At 36.4% G+C, this 6910-nt stretch overlaps 1 non-coding gene across 1 annotated transcript; it reads right to left on the bottom strand.

The window, feature by feature from the left end:
* Positions 1–6447: 6447 nt before the first annotated feature.
* LOC115068271 lies at positions 6448–6589 on the bottom strand. The gene has a single exon (XR_003847627.1). It is a non-coding gene; the product is annotated as a small nucleolar RNA SNORA57 (small nucleolar RNA).
* Positions 6590–6910: the final 321 nt, after the last annotated feature.

Below are 6910 nucleotides of genomic sequence, written 5' to 3'. Positions count from 1 at the left end.
CTGTCTCTTTGGTGTTCTATATGCTTCTTGTATTTGTATGGGCATATCTTTTTTTTAATTTTGGGAAATTTTCTTCCACGGATTCTCTTGAAGATCTGGTCCATGTCATTATCTTGGGATTCTTCTACTTCCTATATCCCTAGAGTCATAAGTTTTGTCCTTTTATGGTGTCACACAATTCCTGCATATTCCATTCTTGTGATTTCTTAAATTTTTCATAATCTTTGCTTAAGTGGTCTAGTTTGTCCACTTTATCTTCTAGTCTTGATACTCTGTTATCCATTTCGTTCATCCTATTGCTGAGGCTTTCTCCTGACATTTCTAATTGACTTACTGAGTGTTTTACTTCCTTCTTCATTTCAGCCTGAGTAGTCTTCAGTATTTATGAATTCATTCAGAAGTTTATTCCTATCTTCCTTCAGTTCTTTGATTTCTTTGTGTGTCCTTTAAATTCACTGAATTCTTTTATAATGTTTATTATTGTTCTTTTGAGTTCCATGTCCTGCATTATCTCTAGGGTGTTTTCTTTGTATTCCTCTAGAGGACTATTGATATTTGGTGGGATATGTTATTTTTGTTTTTCATGTTATTATTTTTTCTTTTTTAGTTTCTTATTATTGTGTGAGATTCAGGCCTTCAATTTAGGTCTGCTTCTTTTTGTGAACTTCATGTTTCTTTGTGGTTTACTTTCTGGGCATGAAAAGCTGGTTTGTCTAAACTTCTGGTTCTGTCTTTTGATTTTATATTGGAGTGGCCAGATTGCTTTTTTCTTCAGGAGTTCCCACCGAGGCCTGTCAGATGAGGATCAGATGTTCTGAGGGTTTCTCCAAAGGTCTGGATCCCTCCAGGAAAGATTTTGGCTTCAGAAATTGGGAGTTGGACTGGCCTGGGAGCAGGGCCCAGGAAAGATGCTGGTCTAGGGAAGCTGGTGGCCGTGTTACCCAGAGATGCAAAGGAAGATGGGGGCAGGAAGCATCCCCAAGGGCCCCTGGGGACTGCACTGAGGAGCTGGATTTGTCTGGATGCAAAGGACGAGGAAGAGGAAAGTTCAGCCCGCTCATCCCAGAAAGAGGCTGGAGGTTGGTGCAGGGCCAGGGAAGTAGAGGGAGGTTAGGGTGGGGCCAGGCCCAGAGTGCTTGTGGGGACCCTAGAAGGCAATGAGTTGGTCTGGATGAAAAGGATCAGGAAGCAGTAGTGGTTCCCTAGGTGTCTGGGGCCCCAAGACAAGGAACGGGACAAGACCCAAGCTAGAAGGAGTTACTGGTGGGGGACATGGGAGGATGAATGAGGCTGGTGGAGTCAAGGCACGTAGGTAGCGGTGGACTTAATGCTGGAGAGAGGCCTGTGGGTTGCAGAGAGGCCTGTGTGTTCTGCAGGCCCAGGGAAGCAGAGGGTGACATTTTTATTCTTAAGAGCAGTTAACCTACTAAAGACAATTTTGTTTTTTCTTATTGTGCACGTATTTGTTTTTAGAAAGAATAAAGGAATAAAAAGTACTTTTTATTTATTATTTTTTTATTATTTTTTAAATTTATTATTATTATTATTATTAATACAGTAATACAATATTGAACTCAGTTTAAACTCTGTAAGAAATAAAATTGAATGAGGTTTATACCTTTAAAAAAGATCTCCATTTCATTTTAAAATATATTGTTTCGTATAGAAAACTCATTTTTAATGCTAACACTTAGATGTTTCCACCTGTCTCTAATCTCAATGTATCTGATTATTACTAGTCACAGTCATTTACACTCAGATCCTTGGCACCTGAGTATGGATATAAAGTAATCAGATAGATTTCAATGGTAATGTTTTCATCTCTACTAATTAACATGAAGGAAATTTTTATGTTTCTTCCTCAAATATAACTCATTTTTAAAATTTGTTGATTTTTTTTTGCATGTGTATTTCATACATACTATTCCAAACAATCTTATTCATCTATATACCCAAATTCCAAATGGCTCACTTCCATAGCCTCCCCTTCTGCACTTGAGCCCAAATCCTCTGTCATTATGCTACTGTCCACTGTGTTTTCAGTGCCCCTTGCCTTTCCCCTGTGGTTGTCCATCCACTGAATCTAGTCAGCGTCTCGAGTTCCTTGTTTTAGGAAGATCAGCTGTTCCTCATGTAGCAGCAATTAGTTGCCAATATTCCTTTAAATAAGATTGGGGTCTACTGTTCATTTTCCCAATTCTGTGCTAGGTTACTTCTGGGAAACTCTTGGACAGCCCTAGCCAACAATTCAAAAGAAGGTATCTCCTGTCTGGCATTGTTATGTAGCATTTACCTATACACATGGACTCTTAAAGATTAATATTGACCCCTTTAATCTTTGGTAATACTTTCCTTTTGGGTGTTTAAGACTGTAGAGTTTGCCCAGATAAACCAATTTATTTTTACCCCAAAGGCTGTTTGAGGATCTGTTCCTCAGGGGTCACATGGGCTTGAGAGGTGCCCCTGTCTCCTGACCTCTACAGTTCGATCTACGTGAAGATAAGTCAAAAGTCCTGCTCAACCATGGATGGCTTCATTTGGAAGCATGGAGGAAATGTTTCATCTGTGTTGATCCTCCTCTTTGTAGACTGGACACTGGTTCAAGTCCATTTGATGGGGTCTCCATGGCCTCCATGATCAAGAGGATGGGTGACTTATTACAGTTACAGGATATTTTGAGAGATGTTCATAGTCTCCTGGGACTTGGGCAACCTGGGAGGGCAAGGAGCAAAAATTGTCCTTTACATCTCTCTGATCAAATTATTATAGGCCTCAAAGTATGTCTGTTAAACACCCAAGAAGGCTAGTTCCATCAGTCTGGTACTTTTAATTACTGTGTGTCATGTAGATAAATATTGGGCAAAGACCAGTTGTTGTCAGATAAACCTTACCTAGACATATATTTCTTGTTCTGCTTTGTATAATTTGTCAGTAGGTTGTAGGAGTAATGTGGTTCCCTCTCATTTTCAAAACTAGCTAAGCATTGTTTATCTCTTGCATTGTCTCACCCCTCCATCATGGTTTTCCCACTTACGGTGTCCCCATTTCCCTCCTTTTTCCCTTATTAATACCCTTCTTCTATGATCCCACCTCTCTTGAGTTCCTTCTTTCCCTTTATCCCCACATTTCCTTGTATAGCCTCTCCCCCCTTAAAATAACCCCATTTTTATCCCTATCTCCCTTAATAAGGCCTGTTTCCTATTGTTCTCCTTTTTCAGATTTTTTCTTTTCCTTTACCTCCCTGGTTCCTTTCCATTATCCTGGTTCCTGTAGTTATGTCTAGTTACATACTCATTTATCAGGGTCTTGTTCTAGTTCCACATATGAGGAGGAACATATATCAAATTTTTTTCTGAGCCTGTGTTACTTCACTTAGTATAACAGTTTCTAGTTCCATCCATTTACCTGCAAATTTCATGATTTCATCTTTCTTTATTTCTGAGTAAACCTCCATTGCATAAATGAACCACATTTTCATTATCCACTTGTCAATTGAGAGACACGTAAGTTGTTTCCATCTCTTAGCTATCAAGAAACATGGATGTCCAAGTGTCTCTGCAATAGGATGAGTTCTTTGGGTATATGCCAAGGAGTGGTATAACTGGGTCAAATGGTAGGTTCATTTGTTGTTTTTACAGAGGTCTCCACACTGCTTTCCATAGAAGTTGAACAAGTTTGTAATCCCACCAGCAGTGGATGAGCTTTCCCCTTTCCCATACATCCTCTCCAACATTTGGTATCATTTGTTCTCTCCTGATCTTAACCAGTCTGACTGGGGTAAGATGGAATCTTAAACTGGCTTTAATTTGCAAATCCCTCATTGTTAGTGATTCTGAACCTCTTTTAAGATGCTTCTTAGCCATCTTTATTTCTTCTTTTGAGAACTTTCTGTTCAGCTCTTAAGCCAAGTTTTAATTGGGTTACCTCCTTTCTTGATTCTTTGTTTTTTGAGTTCGTTATTTATTCTGGATTTTAAACCTCTGTCAGAAGTGTTTCTGATGAAGATTTTCTCCCATTCTGTGCATTTACTCTTCACTTCCTTGGTTGCTTCTTTTGATGTACAGAAGCTTTTTAGTTTAATGAGTTCCTATTTGTTGATTGTTGACCCTGTTTCATGATCAATTGAGGTCTGGTTTAGAAAATCCTTTCCTACACCTATATCTTGTAGGTTATTGCCAATGTTGTCAGAATTTTAGGCTCACATTGAGGTCTTTGATCCATTTGGAGTTGACTTTTGTGAAAGGTGAAAGATAGGGGTCTAGTTTCATTCTTCTACAGGCGGAGAGCCAGTTTTGCCAACACCATTTGCTAAATATGCTTTCTTTCCTCCAGTGAATGATCTTGGCCTCTTTGTCAAATATTAGGTGGATGAAATTGCATGTATTCATATTTGAGTCTTTAATTTTGTTCCATTTATCTATGGGTCTATTTTTATTCAGGTACCGTATTGTTTTTATGACTATAGCTCTGTAATACAGTTTAAAACGTGGTATAGTAATCCCCCCAGCACCTCAATCTCTTTTTAAAGTTTTAAAATTATCATTATAGAGGTCTTTAATATCTTTGGTCAGGTTTATTCTCAGATTATTTTCTTTTTTTTGCACCTTTTTTTGTGAAAAGGAGTGTTTCCATGTACTCTTTCTGTGATTGCTTGTTATTGGTGTATAGAACAGTTACAGACTTATAGATTAATTTTGTAATCTTCCACTTTACTGAATGTGTTGATAATTTCTAGGAGATTTCTGGTGGAATTTTTGTCATCTCAGATATACTATCATATCGTCTGTAAAAAGGGATAGTTTGATCTCTTCTTTCCAATTATTACTCCTTTAATGTCCTTCAATTGTTTCATTGCTTTTGAAAAAGTTTCAAGCACTATTTTAAAAATGAGTGGCGATAGTCCACAGCCTTGTCTGGTTCCTGATTTTAATGGGACTGCTTTCAGTTTTTCTCCATTTAGAATGATGTTGGCTGTGGGTTTGTAGTATATGGCTTTAATTGTGTTGAGGTATGTTCCCTCCAGTCCAGTTCCCTCTAGGACTTTGAACATAAATGCATGTTGAATTTTGTCAAATGTCTCCTCTGCATTTATTGAGATGGCCATGTGGTTCTTGTCTTTGAGTCCATTTATATGATTTATGACATTTATTGACTTATGTATATTGAACCATCCCTGCATCTTTGGAGAAAGCTGACTTGATCATGGTGAATGATCTTTTTGATATGTGTCTGTATGCAGTTTGCAAATATTAAGAATTTTTGCACCTATGTTCATTAAGGACATGGGTCTATAGTTTTCTTTTTTGGGTGTATCTTTAGATGACTTTGGTATTAGAGTGATGCTGGCTTCATAGAAGGAAGTTGGAAGTTCTCCCTCTGTTTCTATCTTTGTGAATAAATTAAGTAGTATTGGATGTAGATCTTCTTTAAATGTCTGATAGAATTCTGCTGTAAATTCATCTGGTCCTGGGCTTTTTTAGTCAGGAGGTTTTGTATTACTGTTTCAATTTCCTGAAAGTGTCATGGGTCTGTTTAAGCTGTTAATCTCCTCTTGTTTTAGTTTTGGTGGTACTTTTCTTCACTGTGAAATGATCTCAAATTAATTGTATGGTAGATAAATGCTGATAGACTTTATTACCATCTTCTGTAATGGCTTTATCTCTGCCAAACCCCTACCTGTTTCTAAGAATCCATTGCTTTAAACAATAAGCTTTAGTAGAAATAATGAACTCCTTAAAAGGCCTTTTATTTACATAGTTAATGTAACCAATTTTTAAAAATGATTTTCAAACTCTATCCATAAAACTTAACAGTAGGGAAGAAAAGAAACACAAGTATGAGACATAAAAAGACTGCTTGCTTTAACATCTATTTATAACCTGAATGGCATTCAGTTTACATTTTTCAAATTATGATGAACAAATCTTGCAGATGAAAACAATGTATTGTAAATGTGATATGCCTTATTCAAAATTGAATTCAAGGCATATATTGTCAAAAGCTGTCTTTAAAATGTCTTAATTGTGGGAAATCTCTATCTTACTTCATTTTAATTACTACAGGTTAAAATACACTCTACTTCCTATTAACAAATTAAATTTTAATGATAGTTTTTGGACTGATTGTTTTTGGGAGTATATCTTTTTTCTTCCAGTACACACACAGAAAAATGTTGAGTGTGGTGTCTCATTAAAATAATGAGGTTATTCTTATCTAGTTTTCCCAGAAGCTAAATGTCAGAGTTGAACACATGCATGAACATATTTTCTGAAAAATTATAATATTCATTTACTTTGATTCTTAAATAATCTTTATTTGTTTTTTTTTATTGCCTCAAATTATCAGAAACATAACAAGATACAATAAAATTCACCCATTTTATCTATATTAAATTTAGATCATTTTAATTTTATTTAAATATTCTTTTGTTTATTTGCTTTTTTAGCCTGGTGTCCCGACATTTCAGGATAGAATGGTAGAATGGTATCAGCACCGAAGACATGACCAGGAGGACCACAGCCTTTTCCCTCTGCCTCCATACATAATGGGGAATGGGACCACATGCCAAGTCCCTGCTAAGAAAAGGAAGGTTGATTTAAATGTTCTTGATAAGTTTTAAAAAATTGTATTCTGGAATTGCTTTTTCTTGATATTTCAAAAATATATATTAACGTGCATTTGAAGTGAAAATTAAAGTGAAACTTTCTTATACAAAATGTTTGATTTGACTAATTGATGGACTTTGTTGAGTGGATATGTGTATGTACTTGTTTGTGTATATATCTGTGTGCACGTGCATGGGCATGTTATTACTCATGTGCTTGGAGGACAGATGTCATTATAAGGTGTCTTCTTCATCTATCAGTTTTCACTTTAGTTTTTGAGGCAGCAACTCCCAATCAATCTGGAG

This window comes from Nannospalax galili, unplaced genomic scaffold, assembly GCF_000622305.1.
Source record: "Nannospalax galili isolate Female #2095 unplaced genomic scaffold, S.galili_v1.0 scaffold186, whole genome shotgun sequence".
Lineage (NCBI taxonomy): Eukaryota > Metazoa > Chordata > Mammalia > Rodentia > Spalacidae > Nannospalax > Nannospalax galili.
The sequence above is the reverse complement of the archived record's forward strand: the minus strand, read 5'-3'. Positions and strand labels throughout refer to the sequence as shown.